Source organism: Pseudonaja textilis, chromosome 2 (assembly GCF_049901715.1).
Source record: "Pseudonaja textilis isolate UNSWEBS1 chromosome 2, rPseTex1.2, whole genome shotgun sequence".
NCBI lineage: Eukaryota > Metazoa > Chordata > Lepidosauria > Squamata > Elapidae > Pseudonaja > Pseudonaja textilis.
Genome location: NC_141991.1, coordinates 31,398,262 through 31,419,959, shown reverse-complemented (window position 1 = coordinate 31,419,959; position 21,698 = coordinate 31,398,262). Strand labels below are relative to the sequence as shown.

Genomic DNA, 21,698 nt, shown 5'->3' with positions numbered 1-21,698 from the left:
TATACGGATCACAGGATTTGTAAACAGATTTGTTTGGCTGATGTACCTTACTGCTGTGAGAAACATCCTGTAGATCATGAAAAATATCTTCCCCAGGCTCCCATCAATTCAGGAAATCTTTTTTATTCAAGTGAACATACCCTTGCAAGTATTCTACAAGTATCCAAGGAGCTTTTACAAAGTAAAAAGATTGCCTACCGAGGATTATAATTCTTGGTGAAGAGGTGAAATGAGCTATGTGAGATGACCTCACGGGGGAGATAAAGATATGTGCCTCCTTGGGTCCTTTGATATCTACCTTGATTCCACAAATAACAACTCCCAAAGGACCAGGTGCCTTGATACTCTAACTGGTGTTACAGAAGACATGCATTGTAGGAAAAAAAATGGTTGAAAATTGTGTTATGTTATTGCAATGCCTCGGAATATGAAAACTCACACTCTGATATTACCATATGCAATTCTGGGAGCAATCGAAATATGATAAGTGTGGTATGAAAACCATGATACAATTTACAGCTTCTTTTGGGAACTAGATTCAGTCTTTGCCAGTAATTCTTTGCTAGTATATTTTTATCAGATGAAAAAAAAAAGCAGGGTGGTTTTTTTTTGTATTATTTTACAAGAAATGCATTGACAAGAAATTGTCTCAAAATTGCTTGTACAGGGGATGGTACAGTGGGTACAGGCCTAAAACTATATGAGGACTATTTAACTCCAGATATTCAAAAAATCCTGGTTCTTTACACATTTAGTTGATATACTAAGGCCTACTAGATTCCTGCATAACCTTCTGATCTCAATGCAAGGACAACACCCTTAACCGAAGTCTTGATGTCATCTTCAACCTAGGTGTAGCCCACTGTGCAAACAACTTCCACCCTGTGCGCCACTTTTTTTCTGGATCCATATCAAAAACACTGTTTTTCAACTTAGGCTGGCAGGAGTGGTGTAGCTTAGACTGTCTGCTATGCAGCATCTCATTAAAGGCAAGGCATTCGCTTCATTGTGCTAACATTTGTCTACTGACTATACAGATCCTTGTTCTCCATGGCCCTTCCTTTGCAATTAGGGCATCATAAGGCACTAATTTGAATCAATGTAGAATAGGGTAATTTATAGGATGATCTTCAAGGGGCTGAAATTCAGGGCAAGCAATTCCCAAACAATTCTTATTGACAATTATAAGAATGATGGGGGGTGGGGCTGTGCATTCAACCCCCTCCCTCTTTTCCAAAGAAGATGCCCTTCCCCATGTTCTTGGACTGGAATCTATCCAAGATTCTTGAGCTTGTTGAAACTTTCTTAAAGGAAGATACAAATGGGACTGGGAGACTAGGATTAAATTCAATCTGTCGGACTGTTTAGGATAAAATTTTCAAGAACTTTCCAGGATTTCTTTTCTAACTTAAGTAAAAAAAAAAACCCAGTAAAAACTGGAATTGACTTGTGAAAATCTCCTTGTGAATAAGCAACTCTTACACTGAGCAAGAGGTTGGATTGGATGACCTCCAAATCACTTTCCAATTGAATGCTTCTGTGATTGCTGGCTGCTCTTTGCTCATGAAAAAAGAAGGCAATTGGAACTTGTTTTCCCAAATGGCGGTGGGAAGGATAAAGAAACAGGGAAATCTACTAACTAGAGGTCATGGTAACTTCTTTCAAGACAGAGGGCCTGGTCAGCATAATTGTCAAATCTTGAAAACCAGACAGTTATTCCTTAAACTGGCTTCAGTTCAGCTGATATCAGCAGGAAGGCAAGCTGATTAAAGAATACATTTTTTAAAAAAATTGTCATCTTTTTTCTATGGAGGCATTACTGTGGAGGGATTGCCAAGAGAATTAGCCTGCAGTAGTTTCAGAGATATGTACGTGTACATGGATGCATATATGAATCTGTAGTATACTATCCACATGTCTGATATGTTGTAATCTTCAGTTGGATGGAATGGTGCATCACAGGGCAATATACAAACCAATACAATTTTGAATCAACATATAGTAGGCTAATTTATAGAATATGCCCAAAATTCCAGGACCTGTGACTCCTGTGGGACTGAAATTTGGCAAATTTTTGGATGCTTCAGTGCCATCCCACCTTCCAACTACATTTCCCAGAAATCCATAAGTTGTATAAGTCTATCCTCTTTCTCACCTCCCTCTGACCTCTGTGCCTTACTGGTTGGTAGCAAGGCCTCACAGGTAAGCAACCATTGGCTGCTTTGGAATTGAGGCCGAAATTTGAAATCTCTTAATGGTGGTAGCCAGTGAGGGAAGAACAAAGGAGCCACTTGGATGCCTCTGTCAAGGTAGAACTGGCTCAGTGGTTGATGGGTTAGCCCTCTTCTTCCCTGAAGCGAAGGGGCCCTTGGGGACAGGCTAGGATGAGAAGTGGGATGAAGTTTACCCCATCTCTGCTATCTTTGATACATGTTCTCACAACCGAGCATCAGTTCCATGGTCAGCTAAGAAGGGGGCTTCACCAGGATCTCCTGAGGGTCATGAAATGGTGGAAACCTATATTTTATATGGAAAGAGGAAGGACAAGGGAGAGTTGCTACTGCTGCTAGGGTTGCCAGTGATGGATGAGCCTCCCCCTCCTTGGAAGGAGAAGTCCATTGGAATGGTGAGTAGGGGTGCACTTTTCCTCACATTCTGCTGCTCCTTTTGTCCCTCCTTCCCCCAGCAAAGTGGCAGGAAGTTCTGCAGGTCAGATGAAATGCAGCAGCAGGAGGAGGAGGCTTCACCAAAGCTCTCCCGAGAGTCATGCGTATAGCATAAGCCTATATTACGTTTGGGAAGAATAGGAAGAATTGGCTGAAATAGGCCATGAGTTCACTGGTTTATATATCAAGACTGGAACACCATCATAGTGCAATCTTATGTTAAATGGGAACAATGGGAGTTAAAACTGCTGAAGGGCATCAAGTTCAGGTAGGTTGCCCTACTTTATGTAAAACCAAACCAGGAAATTTTTCAAAAGTCAACCTTGTTTCTTTAAATAGGTACAAATAACTAATTTTGATATATAACTAGATTATAAATGAATCTCTGCCTGCTGAGCTAAATACCTAAAAAGCCAGGATGGTACAATGGGGATATTATTCCTCAATTCAGCTAAGTGGGAGTATTTGATTTGATTTTGAGAGAAACCATTAGGTTTTTTTTTTCTTCATTGTGAATGTCTTTTTTATTATACTTATCTTTATGGGAGTTTTGTTTATGTATTATTATTTTCAAACTTATTTAGAAGAAGGGCTGTGAACCATGCAGAGGTATGAAAAATATATCTCTGCTATTCATTTATTATGATAGAATAAAATGTGGGGTTTTGGGGGTTGGCTTCTTGTGTGAGCCTGAAAAAAGGACATGGCTGCTTTTAAAGCCACATTAATGATTCAGTTCACAATAGCAGCTTGTTTCAACAAATTCCAGAGAATCCAGTTTTGGTCACCACACTATAAAAAAGATGTTGAGATTCTAGAAAGAGTGCAGAGAAAAGCAACCAAGATAATTCAGGGACTGGAAAATAATACATATGATGAATAGTTGTAGGTACCTAAAGTCTGTACAATATTTTATAAGGGAAAATAAACAAATAGCTTTAGCTTTTATTATTTAAATTGATTAAGTGGACAACTCCAGTGTATTTGCTCTGCAATCCAAGCTAGGCCCCACCTCACCCCCCCCGCCCTGCTTCTCTCCTACACACATACACAAAACCACCTGCTTCCTCTTGATAATTGGAAAGAAGTTACACAGGGAGATCTCTCAAAACTAACTGAATGAAGGGGACTTCCGGTTTGAGTTCCTTTGACGACAGACCAAAACCACGATCATGTACAGTTTTGATCCGTGCTCGCTGCCGGAGCACACCGAGCCGGTTGGTCTCGGGGCTAAGCCACCCCATAGAGATGGTGAAGAGGGGGGAGACAGCCAGCAGGGTTGAGGAGAGCCGCATCTCTCCTCCTCAGCTGGCCATTACTCCCTTTCCCAAAGGCGGTTGCAGCGGTGGTCAGAAATGGCCACCTCAAAGAAGAACTCAACTGGAAAAGAATGTGCAGGAGGAAGATAAGAAGAGAAAGTTTTGGTTGACCAGGTTAAACTGCAAAAGCAACAATGTAAGGTACCCTGGAATTTAAACTATATAAAAAAATAACATTGTTCCCAAAGAAGATTTTGAAGCAGTGAAGGAGAGAGGGAAGGGAAAGGATTTGGTTTTGTTTCTTCCCTTCCCTATACTGACAGCTAAGAGACTTAAGCAAGAAATTGAAAAAAAAATCCACTTTGACATCAATAGGCATTTAAGCTGAAAATAAAATGTCAAAGGTATAATAAAGATTTCTGGATACTTAAAAGCTTTTAAAAGCAAGAAAGGAGAGAAAAAGAATAAAAGGGCAGGATCTGGAAAAATGGAGGAGACTGCCTGCAACTAAAAGGAATTTACAGTGAAACCTCAACAAGATTTCTAAAAGATACATCATAACTGAAACTTGGTAACAAAATAATAGAACCCCAGGAAGAGAAAGTGGAAAAAAGAAGCAAGAAGAAACAGCTTTGGAATATTTGGATTACTTGGTGATCTTTGGATTTTTGGTTATTGCATTTAAATGACTACAATCAATCGGGTGGTTGTTTAAAAGTGTTTAAAATGGCACCACTTTTAGAAGAACTGAAAATGGAACTTAAAAAGTACAAAGAAGGTGCACAAGAAGGGAGAGGTTCTTTTCGCTCTGTATTTCAATTCTTAGAAATGGAGATCTGGAACTATGAGAAACAACAAGAAACGCTTGTAGAACAAGAAGATTAGGACAAAGAAGAAGCCATCTTTAATTATCAAGTAATTTTATGTGGGGGAAAAAAGGAAAGGGGGGGAAAGAGAATGAAAAGTTTAAGATTTGAAAGAACAACCAAAAAAAAAAAAAAAAAGAAGAAGAATAGTTTCAAAAATAAGTATAATATTAGAAAGCAACAGAAGAGGGGATTACAGAAGAGAGAATTAGAAGTAGAGAGACAAGGGGGTAAAAGGGGGAGGGAGAAGAAGAGGGGGAAGAAGGAAAGGAAAATAAGTTTTAAAGGACAGAAACAAGATATAGAGAAACAGGGGAAAGGTATAAGAATTGAAAGTATAAGCCTGTTTAGAGATAATGGTTGAAAACTTAATTGTAAAAAGGATTCTGCAAAGGTACATAAGATAGTATTGTTATATTACAAATAGAAATAATTTTAGAAAATATGATTAAAATGATGAATAAAATATTTATCGTAATCTAGTGGAATGTTTGTTAATAGATAAATGAAATAAAGTGAATGAGAGAATTAAATTAGGAAAGGATGGGAACATTTTAATTATTATTAATGATTTATAAGATATAAGTGAAGAGAAATATGGGGAAAAAAAGAATTAATTATGGAAAGTTTATAAGTGTTCCCAAGGAAGTTTGCTATTTAATTGAAAAGAAATGTTAAAGATGTTAAGATTTTAATGAATATTAATGATAGAATTGAATTGGAATGGAATGAGTGTTTTATATACATATATATATATATATATATATATATATATGGATCTTTGGTTGTTCGGGTTTTCTCCCGCGTAAAATTCGAAGTATCTAGGCAACGTTTCGATGAAGTCTCATTCATCATCTTCAGGCTTCTGTCTCTGGCTCTGTGCTTCTCAGAATAATGTGAGATTGCAGCTGCTTCCTCCTTTTAACTGCCAGTGGGGTGGGACTTGATTGGGTGGGGGCTTGGCTGTGTTCTGATTGGGTGGGGGTGTGTTCTCATTGGTAGGGGGTTTGGCTGTGTTCTGATTGGTTGGGGGGTTAGCCGTGTTCTGATTGGTTGGAGGCGTGTTCTGTTCAGGTGGGGGCTTGGTTGTGCTCAGGTTAGTCTTAGTTGCTGGGGGATTTGAGCTGGTGAGTTGTGATCTTGCTGTTTGGCTTCGAGTTCGTGGTCCTTCTGCATCTTCATAGTGGGTGTCAGTTTGCTTCATGTATGGCTCGGAGGGGTTTGAAGTGGGTAGTGATGCAGCTGCCGTGCAGCTTCTGGTCCATGGTCGTGTCTCATCTTCTGAGTGGGTGGGAGTCTGTTTTCTACATGGAAGTGTGGTGGTGGCATCTTGTGTGGCTCTCATGGGTGTGGGTCTGGTGTCCTTCTTCATGTTAGGTACTCGTCTGTTCATGAGGGCGGGTTTCCAAATGGCTGGAAGGCGGGAGGTGTCATCTCGTTTGTTCATGCTGTGTGGGCGTTTTTCTATCTCTATGGCTTCTCTGATTATTCTGCTGTTGAAGTGTTCGGTTTTGGCGATAGTTCTGGTATTTTTAAAATCAATTTCATGTCCTGTGGCTTTGAGGTGTTGGACCAGGGAAGAGGTCGTTTCTTCTTTTTTGATTGAGTTCTTATGTTCTTCAATGCGTGCACTTATTCTTCTGTTAGTTTGTCCAATGTATGTGGTAGGGCAGGCAGTGCAGGGGATTTCATATACTCCTTGGTTTTCTAATTCGATTTTGTCTTTGGAGTTTCTTAGGATGGTAGATATTTTTCTGTTTGTGCAGAATGCTGTTTTGATGTTGTGTTTTTGGAGGATCTTGCTAATTTTGTCTGTAGTGCCTTTTATATATGGGAGGAGGGCTTTGCCGTTTTCTTGTTCTCTGTCTTGGATTTTGGTTGGGGTTTCTTTTTGGATTAGGTGGGTAATCTTCTTTCTTTGGAATCCATATATATAATCTTTTTTAAGAATATAATGTGTATTTTAAGAATGTACCAAGTAGAATTTGATTGGAAGTTATGTATTATATTGAACGTTATAATTTTAAAGGTATACATTGAAGCTTAAATAAGAGTTGAATGGACAAAATTAAAAGGTATAAAGGTCTCATACTCCAATTAGTAACTACAGGGGAATATTTGTTTGATGAGAAAAGATAATATGAAATTGAAACAGGACAGACAAAAGTATAAATATAATGATTTGAATTGAGATGAGATAATCAAAATAAAGTTGAGAAAATTAAAAGAGGGGAAAAACTATGTAGAAAATGTAAAACAGTAATAAGATATGGAATAGAACACAAAAATGAGCATGAAATTGAGTTTGTGTCTGTATGAAGAAGTGATAACCGGGGACCATTCTATTTAAAAAAAAAAGATGTTTTATTTGTATTATTATTTTTTTGTGAAAACCCAAATAAAATTTTCAACAACAACAACAACAACTAACTGAATGAACAGGAAATAATCTCCCACTGGTGAATCATGAAATGTCCACCCTGGACCATTAAGGAGCAGTGGAATATTCAGATACTGTCACAACATTTTATTGAACCAGATCATAAGTAATACACTAGCCCTGATGATGGTACCTAGTTAGGGTAATGAAATGTTTGCAAGAAAACAAGCAAGCTTAGAGATCACCAAGGACCCCTCAAGTAATATACTAATCTGTATAGAATATGTTTAATGGAAATGTGGAGAATTGTGTCTCTACAAATTAGCTTCAAACATAATGATGCAAATTGAAGTCCCACACATTGGGATGCTGGCTGCCTCATCGCAGAAAAGCATGGTTGATTTTGTGTGCAGCACCTCTTCAGAATGTTCAGAGATAATACTTCAAAATGTATAACTTCAGAGGGAAGAAAAAAAACCCACAGATCCTCTGACGAGTTTTCTTGTTATTTATGATAGCTGTACCTGAATGGAACCAAAATCCTATTAGAAGTGAACTTGATTAAAACAGCAAACAAATAGTCAGGTGTCTCATAAAACCTGTAGCCAGCACCTCACAAACATTCACTTGTGACAAGCAAAGGACTCATTATAAATGCAAGCACATCAACCCAGAAGACATCTTTAATAGAAATCTGAATGGGGTTACAGGTTATTCCTACAAATTAGGTGGGATAGGATAAATGTCAATTATACTGATAGAAGAAAAAAACCAAAACAAACTTGTGGATCACAATGCCTGCAAGCAAGCAATCTAATTCAATCTTTCAGCTTCGAGGATGCCTGGGGTCGGATATCTTCTGCATCACAGGGTTAAGGCCTATAGCTTTCCTAGGCAGAAGAAACTTGAGAAGATGTTACATAAGAAAATACAGGTTTTTTTGGGGGGTTATTATACTTGCAGCTGTTTTGAAGTGAACACCCGGTTTCTAGAAATAATGTCATATCTGAGCATAGATTCAAAAAGAAAGAGCCTCTAACAGAAGGACTTTGGATAAGTCCATGTTATCAATGGCTTATTCATATTGGCTGAACAATTTACAGTATTTAAAGAAAAAAGAAATTTAGACTTTTTTTTTGGGAAACTGTTTTTTTCTACCAATGTCTTAGGACACATGTTGCTTCTCTTAAAATATTGACTTCAGAACTAGTAACTGAATGATGTCATTATTTTATTAAAAACCTGATTTCTAGGAAATATTCCAGACTTAGATTGATGTTTGGAAGTGGATTCATCTTGATGTGGATCCATATACTTCATCAGGAGAATATGAATAGAATAGAATAACGGAGGTGGAAGGGACCTAGGAGGTCTTCTAGTCCAACCCCTACTCAGGCAGGAAACACTTTACCATTTCAGACAAATGGTTGTCCAGTCTCTTCTTAAAAACTTCCAGTGTTGGAGCATTCACAACTTCTGGAGACAATTTGTTCCACTGATTAATTGTTCTAACTGTCAGGAAATTTCTCCTTAGTTCTAAGTTGCTTCTCTCCTTGATTAGTTTCCACTCATATGGGGTGAGTAAAACATTTCATAGCTTTATTTCCCCCAGAATCTTATAGTGCTTCCTAAAAGTTCATTCTGTAGGATAGGAGAAATATGAACAATGCATGTGGATCTCCCAGAGAAAGAACAAATATGAGAACATGATTGATCCCAATCTTCTCCCATTGGCGAAAGGACAACTCTATACTCAATCCATTAATAACAGAATATTTGAAATAAATGCTTGAGTCATATTGCCATTTATCATGAATATACTGATCTGAGCTTTCATCAATCAAACATTTCATCCCCTAAAATTGGTATGATCTTCAACTTACCTCCCATTCATAACACTGGTTTCAGTCCAGATTTTAAAATGATACGCAGGGCTGATTCAGTGAGAATTCCTCCTACACATGTGTGAATAGGACTGTAGTGATTCCAGAGTTAAGTTATACGTGATACATATTGTTCAAGTAAAATAACCCATTAGTTTTATTTTTTAAATTAAAAATAAAGGACACAGAGAGTTTGAAAGATAGGACGTCAATAGGATTTTTCCCCCTCTGCCAATTAAGGATAGTTGAAAATCCACCTAAAGTTTAAGACTGCCAGATTTTGGCTGCAAAAATCCAGAATAGGTAGTGGTGGGGAAAAAAACAACAACTTTTTGATATCACTTTGTTGCCATTTAGTAGTCATCCAGGTTTGTGCACTTCATCTCAGCTGAAGGTATCAAAGATACCTTCATTCCAATCTATCTCATTCCCAGTCTTGTCACTCAGCTTTAGTAGATGGTAGCATTTAGCTAGACTGGCTGATATTGGAAGTTAAGCAGGCTGGGCAATATTGGGAAGAGGGAAGACCTGGAAATTCTGGGATTTTAGACTAGACCAGGAAGATAAAATGCTTCCCAGAAAAAAGTCAAGTTCCATAAAACTGCCAAGAAAACTAATGATTTATGCAGTCATTTGGAGTTGAGCTTGAAGTTTGGGTATCTTTTCATATAATTTCCCCCTTGGCATTACCTCCTCCAAATTTATGATCTATTTGACCATTCTTTAAAGTAGCTTGTTAATTTTAAAGGGTCATCATAATCTAATTTTTGATTTGCCTAATCGGTGCATGGGGAATTGCTATAGCCTCCTTATTCTCCTTTTCAATGTTTATCTGTCTACAAAAATTTTTAAAATATGGATAAAACTATCATCATGAGCCACAGTGGGACAGTAGTTAGAGTGCAGTATTGCAAGCTACTTCTGCTGATTGCCTGCTGTTTGGCAGTTTAAATCTCACCAGATTCAAGGTTGACTCAGTCTTCATGTTGTGGTTCACCGGTAGCCTGTGCAGAAGGCAGCAGAATCAGACAGTGGGGAAGAACAGGGACCAGTCTGAGAGTCTGGGGAGGTCTTGGATGAGGCTCCTGCGTCTGATACAGAAATGGGGCCAGGACCATCTGGGAATTATGTGCTGAATCGGAGCCTCCAGAATCTGTCAGCAGTGAGGCAGAGGAACAAGGGGAACCTGTTCCCAGTGTGTGTGTGCGTGCAGAGCTGCCAGAAGCAGCTAAGACAAGAAGGATGACTTGGGAGTAAGGCTTGGAGATGATTGCCCCCCACAATAAGGTATAAAGGAAGTGCAAAGGTGGGAAACCTTTGCAGGAAGCAACGTCACTTGCTCTGATCAGTTTGGACTCTGAAAGCTCCGTGGTGAATTTGTTCTCTGGTTTTGGAAAGACTAATTGGGACTTTAGTCATTGGCAGCGCTTCAAGTGAGATAAGGTGCATTCTTATCTGATGTCTCTTGAAGAACTTTGGCAGACGTCCCTAGGACTAATTATAACTAGTTAAGACTCATTCCTGGCTGTGAATGACAATAATTCACAGCCATTGAACTAAAATAAAAGAGTTTTGGATTTTATGTGTGTTTGTTGGTGTCTCAGGAAGCCTTGGTTAGAATACTTCAATCCTTCCAAGGTGAGTAAGATGAGGACCCAAATTGTTAGAGACAATATGCTGAGTTGGTCAACTGCTATTGCTATCATTATCCTGTGTGAATGTGATCTTTAAGGAATGAAACCTTACATTGGATTCTTTAACCATTTTAAAAAATTGTATATTGTAGCAATAGGACTTAGACTTATATATCACTTCACAGTGCTTTACAGCCCTCTCTAAGCGGTTTACAGAGTCGCCATATTGCCCCTAACAATCTGGGTCTTTATTTTAGTAGCCATAGAAGGGTGGAAGGCTGAGCCAACTTTGAGTCAGTCAGAATTGAACTCCAGGCTGTGGATAGAATTAGCCTGCAATACTGCATTTTAACCATTGCGCCACAACAGCTTTGGAGCCCTAGTGAAACTGTGCAAGAATTTCTAAAATGATTTCAGAATGTACTGTTAAAATAGTAATTTTTGTTCTTTTCATTTGAAATGTCCTGTTACATCATTCTGGGTAACGATATACAAAGTATTACTGCCAGTTGCTCTATTTCTAGCTATTAAAAAAACCCATCCTAAGAGAGGCTTGTCAATGAACTGCTTGAAATATTGATACAGAAAAAAATTGCAAACCAGTTGTAGTGTTTGGCGTGGTGCATTCCATTTTAATCTAATCCCCACTACCGAAGGGCAAAATAAATGTCATTTCAGCAGAGAACACATTTTAGCTGCTAAAAATGAGAAAGGAGTTTGTTAGCCTAATGAAAACCTATCCATTTTGTCTTCTTCATTCAATAAATTGTGAGTTATTTTCTAAATGGATTAGATTAAGGAAAAATCTAAACTCCCTGGGATTGATTTGTGCCACTGATGGAGACTTTATATGAGGAAAATGACAAAAAAAAAGCATAGGGGTAAAAGCATTTTGGAAGGCAAATTCTGATCTATAAAAACTGGATGTTTAGGATGTTTATAGCCCAGTTGCTTATTTCTTTCCCCTCCTCTCCAAATTTAATCAAAATTGAATAAGGACATATAATGTGTTCTTATGACATACAGATATACCTTCCTTATTTTTATAACGATGTTGGGGGGGGAGTTAGAGTACTGAGAACTTGGAGAGTCATGAATAAAGTATAAATAGTATAATATAGCAACTGAAATACTATGCATTTTGCAAACAGAAATAATTTGCTCTGGGAGTTGTAAAGTTGGAATCTGACAGCCTAGAAAAATAAAAAATGGAAAACAAAAGATTTGGTGCAGAAAAAAGCTGTATTAAAGAAACTGTGGCTAATTTACAAAGGTACATATAGACATGTAGACATGTAGACATGAAGACATATAGACACACACACATACACACTCACGTGTATATATAAACCTAAACACATATACACCTATAATACGATTATTCTAAAGAATCAGTTTTAAAATATGGTGGTGACTAGTATATGTTCCAGCCAACTCATTTCAGTAAACACCAGCTTCCTGGTGATAATGATCATCAGTTGGGGAATAGCACAGTGAAGATGGTTGATTGCATAACAACATATCCTACCTCCCCCTGACTCTGCCCCCACTTTCCCTAATGTCTCCTTGGGTTTTAATGTTGATGCGCTGCAGTGGCATAGTGGTTAGAGTGCAGTAACTGCAGGCTACTTCTGCTGACTGCCAGCTGACTGCCATTTGGCAGTTCGAATCTCACCAGGCTCAACACTGACTCAGCCTTCCATCCTTCTGAGGTCAGTAAAATGAGGACCCAGATTGTTGACTCTGTAAATTGCTTAGAGAGGGCTGTAAAGCGCCGTAAGTGCTATTGCTATTTTAATTATCTGTGTTTTAATTGTACATGTATAGATATATTTTTATGATTGTAAGCAGTACAGAGTTATCATATGGTAAGATGGGCGGCCAGTAAATTGAATAAATAGATAAATATGCTTGAACAAGTAACAAATCATATCACGATGGGTTTGCATCAGTGGTCGGATTTAACTGATGAAACAATCGGTTTGGTGAATGCACACTTTTCAGCTCTAAAACTTACCTTCTGCCTCAGCCCCATTGAATAAAACAGCTGAGGTGCAGCAATCTGCTGTGCCGCACGAATCAGCTGGGCTGCAAAACACGGAAATACAGGACAGACTAGTGCAAGGGTGGGTGGGTGGGGCCAAATACTTCTGTACCTACCAGTTTGCCCAAACTGGTCCGAACTGGCAGAATCCCACCCCTGGTTTGCATCTAAGAAAGAAGCACATGTCCCAGAGGGAAATTCTGGAACATCTTCTATGAAGCAAATATGGAGTCCGAATGAAGGATGGTTTAGGTTGACTCTTAGGATGAAATTTGACTCCTCCATAATTAGAATGACGTGCCAATCTATGAGCAAAGGCATATTTTTAGCAGATGGGCTTGGACATCATTGTGACAATCCTGTTTTCCCAGAGGCGCTGCTAGTACCTTTCTTTTCCAATGAATTGTAACAATCTCTACAACTGTCCTTTGTACCCTTGAGCAGACTTTAAACAAATCGTTCTCATCCTCTTTTGTTTTTCATAGTTACTGCACCCTTCTGAGGTCATTTTTTCTTTAGCATTTGACTTCTTTAAGTTGTTTTATACTTGTTAAGTCTGTTTCTGCTTTTTCTTCGTTGAACTTGCAATTTGGAATTCTATTCTTTCATACCACCACCTGTTTAATTATCCATTTTATATCATTACCTCTTATACTAATATACTTATTAAAGTAATGAAACAAGTTTACAGTAAAATTACAATCGTTGTAGAGCTATCTCAGAACAGAGCAGGAGGTTTTTATAATAGGCTGACTGTTAGAAAGTGGGGAAACCTGCTAAGCTACATTTACAGAAAGGGATATTGAGTATTGATAAACTTTGGGGCATTTTCATTTTAAACAGTGACCATATTTTCAAATATATGATGTTATTATTAGACTTAGAATGCTCAGATATATAACATTTGGGGAAAGAAAATGAAATTTTCTGAATGGAGTGGGTGATCAGTGGATGAAAATCCACACATCAATAAAGACCGATTTTCAACCATAGTATAAGCATTGTCATCTGTTGCTCAAGATACTCCCTTGTGTCTTCTAACTTCTGATGTTAACAATTATGGAATTCTTTAGAATAGAATAGAAGTCTTTACTGGCCAAGTGTGATTGGACACACAAGGAATTTGTCTCAATGTACATAAAAGAAAAGATACATTCATCAAGAGTCAAGAATCATAAGGTACAACACTTAATAATAGTCATAGGGTACAATAAGCAATCAAAATCATACTAGGAAACAGTCAATATAAATTGTAAGGATACAAGCAACAAAGTTACAGTCATATGGTCACAAGTGGGAGGGGAAGGGTGGTAAGGAGTGATGAGAAGATTAATAGTAATAGTAGTGCAGACTTTGTAAATAGTTGGACAGTGTTGAGGGAATTATTTGTTTAGCAGAGTGATGGCATTTGGGAAAAAACTGTTCTTGTGTCTAGTTGTTCTAGTATGCAGTGCTCTATAGGGTCATTTTGAGGGTAGGAGTTGAAACAGTTTATGTATGGGATGTGAGGGGTCTGTAAATATTTTCACAGCCCTCTTTTTGACTCATGCAATGTAAGGTCCAACATGCTGCAAAACCGAACAGCAACCACTAGCTTCACATTTATTTCCAAAAAATGCCTCTGGGAGCCAAAATTCCTACCACTGCCATCATTTTGTGAGGTGCGTAAAACTCTTTAATTTTTCCCAATGTGTCCATAATCCAAAAGGATTTCCTAAGGTTCAATCCCTTGGTTGTTATTTTTTTTAAAAAAGAATCTATCCATGCTATAAATGCATTTCCATCCATGCTGATATGTAGATATGAAAACAGTGTTGTTCCTGATGTCCTTTTTAAAAATTAAAAACAAGGAATAAAATTGTCTTAATCAAAACAAATTCTAAGAAAGACACATTTGAAGAAGTGTGAGGAATGAGAACATTGGGATCATGGTTTAGATCTACTTGGCACATCCTACTATAGACTATACCAACCTTTGAACTATATCGAATAGAGGTTACCAACTGGCATGCAGATCTTCCTTACTTTTTGAGTGGGTGAAGGAGACTGAAGCCAAAGCTTCTATGAAATTGGGGCACAAAACCAGTTTTATACTGTTTTGGAAGTATAAATATACTGGACACCTGCATAACTGGATAGAAGCATTCCTGTCAAACAGATAACAAATGGTCAAAATTGGGAGAGTCCTTTCAAATTCTGTACCTATCAACAGTGGTGTCCCCTAAGGCAGTGTACTAGGACCAACTCTTTTCATACTCTACATAAATTACCTCTGTGATCATATCAAGAGCAACTGCGTTCTCTTCGCTGATGATATAAAGCTATTCAACACCACAGACAATACTTGACTATGTATCAGAATGGTCAAGCAAATGGCAACTTCAAATCTCAACAAATAAATCCTGCATATTGGCAAAAAAAATAAATCAGAAAATAAAATACAGGCTGAATAGTCAAGACCTTGTTGATGATCCAAACTCTGTCAAGGATCTTGGAGTACTCATCTCTAATGAACTAAGTGCTAGAGCCCACTGTAACTACATAGCCAAAAAGGCATAAAGAGTTGTTAACCTAATCCTACGTAGCTTTTTCTCTGGTAATATTACACTACTAACTGGAGTATACAAAACATTTGCTAGACCAATACTTGAATACAGCTCATCAGTCTGGAACCCACATTACGTATCTGATATTAACACAGTTGAAAAAATCCAGAAATATTTCACAAGAAGAGTTCTCCACTCCTCTACTTGTTGCAGAATACCTTATGCCACCAGACTTGAAATTCTAGACCTAGAAAACCTACAACTATGTCACCTTCGGTCTGATCTAAGTATAGTATATAAAATCATACATTGCAATGTCCTACCTGTCAATGAATACTTCAGCTTCAACCATAACAACACAAGAACAAACAATAGATACAAACTCAAAGTTAATCGTACCAAAATTGATTGCAGGAAATATGACTTCAGCAACAATGTCTGGAATACTCTACCTGACTCTGTGGTTTCTTCCCCAAACCCCAAAAACTTTAACCTTAGACTGTCTACTATTGACCTCACCCCTTTCCTAAGAGGTCTGTAGGGGGCGTGCATAAGCACACCAAGGTGCCTACCATCCCTGTCCTATTGTTTCTTTTATTTTTCTTATATGTATCCATGTATTCATAACTATGATTTACTTATACCTATTATCTTGTAAGCAATTGACAAAAATAAATAAATAAATAAATAAATAAAGGTCACATTATATCCTAAAAATACTGCTTTCTCTTTGATTAAGCAAAACACCCTACTTTCTAAATCGCTTCCAAATTAGCTAGTGGATCTTCAGTTCAGCCTGTGGACTGCTTGAGATTACGATGACCTGTAAATCCAACCATTACCTCCCCCTGTAAATAATACAACTGAGTCCAAAATGAGATGGGGAAAACTTCCATTCAATGTGAATTTTGACAAACTCTTTCTTTTTAAACAGGATTTTCTATCATTGGAAGTAAATTATCCATTAAAGAAGGATTAAAACCAGGATAGGAGGGAAGGGATTTAAGGAAATGCCTAAAGAATATTGGGAATGTCTAAACAGGTCACTTACTTACTACTTACTTGTTATAATTAGGGCAGACAGCAATTGGGACTAGTTGGGGGAAGATAGGAGGTAGAAACAAGGTGTTGGCACAGAGAAAGAGTAATGAAAAGAAGTAGCATGACATGAGCTACCTAATTCATGGTCAATCCAGAACTAAAGTGGAGAAAAGGGTAGACTTGGTGAACCCTTCATGTTTTTAAATGGCCAGATACTTCTAGGAGACATTTATAGTATACACTGGCATTGAAGTAGTGACATAATGAAAATGGCCATCTTGATCAATATTTAGAAGAACATTGTGTAGGGCATGTGCATCAAATCTGTGGCATCAGGTTGCTGTCACATGACATATTGCGACATTTTTCCCTTTGTGGAACTGGGATGGGTGTGGACTGTGTGGCTGCCAGTTTGACACCCCCTGGTATAGGGCTATCAGATCTGGGATACAAAAATACAGATGGCCACTAGATGGCAGAAAACCACTACAGTTTTCAAAGTCTACTTGCTGCCATTTAATGGCTACCCTGAGTTTTGTAACCTAGTAGCATTAGTTAGAATATTGAAAGTGATTTGTTATTCATTTTTAATGCAGTGAGAAAATGCTAAATTCAAACGGCTGTTTTGCATTTAATACTTGATGTGTTTAAAGAAAAGGAGGTAATGCCAGAGGTAGTTTTGACTGCCAGACTGACCTTAATGGTGCCTTAATGTCTGGAAATTATTTCTGAGAATGATAATATGAGCACATTGAAAGGTGCTAAATCTTGGAGATTTCTTTAGAAATTAACCAGAAAGATTCAGTGTCATACAATTTCAGGATTGTCCCTTTAAAATGCAAGCTGTTCAGTTGTATTGAAATAACCTTAATTAGTAGATAGGAGTAGAGCTAGTGACTTGTACAGAAAATTAAAATCCAGAATGAAGAGAAGATGCAGCTAGCTGGGAAGCAGAGTTACTATGAGGAAAATCAAATCTTTGGCAATTGCTTAGGAACTTTTACAAAGAACGAGTAAATCAGAAACTCTACCTCTTGCCTTACAATGTGCCATTATTTCTACCGGATTCACACCCATGGATGCAAAGTGGTACATTTGATCATGAGAACGCAATGCACAGAGTTGATATTCATCATTCAAAATCATATCCTGATGAGAGTCAGATGCATGTCACATTTAAACTAGCTGCCTCTGACAAGCAGTGATCTTTTATTTCATTCGGCAATAAAGCACAATTTTAGTAGAAGTTGGTCTTCCCAGGCAAAGCTTCTAATATTATTTTTTCCGATCATCTGTGCCTTCCTATGAGAAATTAGCCTGACAAATTGCTTATTTTTGAAAATGGGTAGGAAATGGGTGATTAATTTACTCATGTTCTGTGATATGGATGGGGAATTCCAGGAGGAGGAGAAGGAGGAGGAGGAGGAGGAGGAGAAAGAGGTCTCATAAGAAAGCAATAGTAAACCATTTCCATAGTGTCATGAATAAAATTGGATAGATGTGCTCATTTTATTGCCTGGCTCTAGCTCAGGAGGGACCTTACTTTACTTTATTTCTTAAATAGTCTTTCTTAAAGAATATTCACACTTGTGATTTATAGCATTGTCCGATCATCCCTATGGTGATATAAAACCTGACCAAATTAGTGATCTATTACTACAGGGATGGCTAGATGACAGTATAAATCACTAGCATGGATTAGTCTTTTAATTGCCCTGGTGTCAGATTCTCTTTGAGGAAGAAGGAAAGGATGTAATTATTTATTTATTTCCCCTTCATTTTTCCAAAATTGTGAAATACAGTATTCTTATCTACATCTCAAAACCTAATTGAGACTCATTTTAAGGTAAATGATAAAAATGATATGAAGAACTGTTGCAGGAACTGGGAATGTCTAGTAGACTACTGAAAAGAAGGACTCCAGGTGTAATGATAGCTTTCTTCCAATATTTAAGGGGTTGCCACAAAGAAGAGGGGATCAACTGTTCTCCAAAGCACCTGAAAGCAGGACAAGAAGTAATGGATGAAAACAGCGGCATAACCTCAAACTGACAGGAGGGAAGTTCAAAAGTAACCTTAGAAAGTATTATCTCACAGAAAAAACAGCCGAAGCTTGGAACCAACTTCTAGTGGTGGTAGTAGATCAGTCATCAGTAACTGAGTTTAAACAAGTTTTGGATAGATACATGTCTATCATCCAACATAATTAATTAATAAATAAATAAATAAATAAATAAATAAATAAATAAATAAGTAAATAAGTAAATAAATAAATAAAACATTTCACAATATAAATAATAAATAAATTTAATTTAATAGATATACGGAGACAACTGAATTTAGATAAAAAAAAAATCACTTTCTATTCTAACCCACACCAATCTTGGTCCCAGATTGATATGGCATGGATGAATGGAGAAGTAGGAAAAGAGGTGGAGAAGATTGAAATATTACCAAATACCTGGCAGACCATAATCCACTTAAAATAGTTTGGAGAGACTGACAGAAAACAAAAAAAAGATGGACCTTAAACCCACAAATAATAGAAGATAAAGAATTTACCCAGAAATTTATGAAAGAACTAGGACTTTTTTTTAAAGAGAATATCAAACAACATACATCAATACAAAATATTTGGGATACCATGAAGGCTTATTCATGTGGAATTATAATATCATATACATCAAAAAGAAATAAAGAGAAGTGGAAACAACAGAATATATTACAAGAAGAAATTAAAAATTTAGAAACCCAACTACAGAAAACAACACAGAATACTAAAATTAAAGGGGAATTGACTTTAACTAAACACAAACTTAATATATAGAACAAGAAGAAATGGTAAAGAATTTAAAAGCAGTAAAACAAAACTTCATTGAGCAAGTGAATAAATTTGGGAGGTGATTGTCCTATAGATTAAAAAAAAGGGAGAGAGAAGAGGATAATACACCAACTTCAGGATGAAAATGGAGAATTTCAACATACAGTGGAAGGGAAAAAAAAAAGAATTGCATATCAATATTTTGAGGGCCTGTATAAAAATGAAGAAATAGAGGAAGAGAAAATAATAGACTACCTGAAAGAGGAAGGGAGTCCACCAATAATAGAAGAAATGAGGGAGATTTTATCTAAGGAAATAATAATGATAGAACTGAAACAAGCAGTCAAAAAGCAGAAAAATAATAAAACTCCAAGTCCAGATGGGCTCCCAGGGGAGATATATAAGATGAAGGATGAACAGATAGAACCATTAATGTTAGAACTGTACAGCGAGGTATTGACAGAAGCCAAAATGCCAGATTCATGGAGAGAAGCAAACATTTCACTAATACCAAAAGAGGGCACAGACAGTAGACAAATTTAAAATTATAGGCTGATATCACCGCTGAACGCTGATTATAAAATATTTACAACTATAATAGCAGACAGATTAAAAAGACTATTAAATGAATACATACATCCGGATCAAAACGGATTTCTTCCATCAAGGCAAATTAGAAACAATACAAGGGTAGTGTTGGATATTTTGGAATACTACGAAGCACATGCAGAAAAACAAGTGGCACTTGTTTTTCTGGATGTGCAGAAGGCGTTTGACAATCTAAATTGGCAATTTATGATGCAACAAATCAAAAATATGAATTTAGGATATACATTTGAGAATATGATAAAGACGATATATTCTACCCAAAAGGCGAGTATTTTACTAAATGGCGAAAATACAGAGACTTTTAAAATAATGAAAGGGGTAAGGCAGGGTTGTCCACTGTTGCCTCTGCTTTTCATCCTGTTGCTAGAAATCCTACTAATATGAATTAGGCAGAATGTGGATATAAAAGGTACTAGAGTTAAAAAGGAGGAATACAAACTTCAGGCTTTTGCAGATGACCTGGTATTTTTTATTGAAGATCCTATAGAGACAGGAAACATTTTAATTTGAGAATTATAAAAATATGGAGAAGTATCATAAATTAATAGACAATAAACTAAAATGTTAACTAAGAATTTGACAGAAGAGCAGGAAAAAGAATTAGAAAGAGTAATGGGGCTTCAAATGACAAAGAAAATTAAATACTTAGGAATATGGCTAACTGCAAAATGTATAACAATAAAAGAAAATAATTATATGAAACTTCTGCAACAAAGAAAGACAGAGTTGGAATCATGGGGGAAGCTACAAATTTCATTATTAGGGAGAATTGCGGCAATCAAATTGACTATCCTACCTAAATTTCTATACTTATTTCAAGAAATTTTTAGAGAAATTTTTTTTTACAGAGATGAACAAAATTATGGTAAAATTCATATGGTCAGGGAAAAAACCTAGAATAAAAATAAAAATGTTACAGGACAGTAGAAGCAGAGGCGGCTTTGGACTCCCAGATTGGGAGCTTTACCATAAGGCAGCAGCTTTAATTTGGATTAAAGAATGGGTTAATTTAAACAACAAAAGGATACTAAGCCTGGAGGGACATGACTTACAGAAGGAATGTCATGCCTTCCTATGGGAAGAAAAAAACAAGAAACAATCCTACTTTCATAGATACTTAATAAGAGATTCCTTGATACAAAACAGGAATAAAATTAAAAATAAACATTACATGAAAATTCCAATATGGTTATCCATAATGGAAGCCATGCTATATCCCAATATTCTGGATTTATACAAAATGGCAAAATATACAGATATTTTAGACAAACAAGAGAAATTAAAAACGAACCAGGAACTTAAAGAACAAGGAATATTCAAAGACTGGTGGCCATATCTTCAACTTGTGTAGTCAAGATCAAGGGAAGTACTAATACTACTCTATAAAGCCTTAGTAAGACCATACCTAGAGTACTGCATCCAGTTTTGGTCACCACATTATAAACAAGAAGTTGAGACTCTAGGAAAAGTACAGAGAAGAACAACCAGGATGATTAGGAGACTGGAGGCTAAAACATACAACGAACAGTTGCAGGAACTGGGCTTAGCTAGTCTAGTAAAGAGAGGGACCGGGGAGACATGATAGCGGTCTTCCAATATTTGAGGGGCTGCCACAGGGAGGAAGGGGTCAAGCTATTTTCTAAAGCTCCTGTAGGCCAGACAAGGAATAATGGATGGAAAACGAACAAGGAGAGATTTAACCTGGAAACAAGGAGAAACTTTCTGACAGTGAGAACAATCAACCAATGGAACAGCTTGCCCTCAGAAGTTGTGGGAGCGCCATCACTTGAGACTTGAGACTTTCAAGAAGAGATTGGACTGCCATTTGTCAGAAATGGTGTAGGGTCTCTCGCTTGGGCGGGGGGTTGGACTAGATGACCTACAAGGTCCCTTCCAACTCTGATTATCTGTATCTGTATCTGTAACTGCAAAATAGATATAAAAAAGAC

At 37.1% G+C, this 21,698-nt stretch overlaps 2 protein-coding genes across 4 annotated transcripts in view; one reads left to right on the top strand and one right to left on the bottom strand.

Moving 5' to 3' along the window:
• The window catches only part of TAFA1 (TAFA chemokine like family member 1), a 452,039-nt gene that overhangs the window by 10,740 nt on the left and 419,601 nt on the right, over positions 1–21,698 (bottom strand). The window lies entirely within an intron of this gene.
• The window catches only part of EOGT (EGF domain specific O-linked N-acetylglucosamine transferase), a 669,726-nt gene that overhangs the window by 423,784 nt on the left and 224,244 nt on the right, over positions 1–21,698 (top strand). The window lies entirely within an intron of this gene.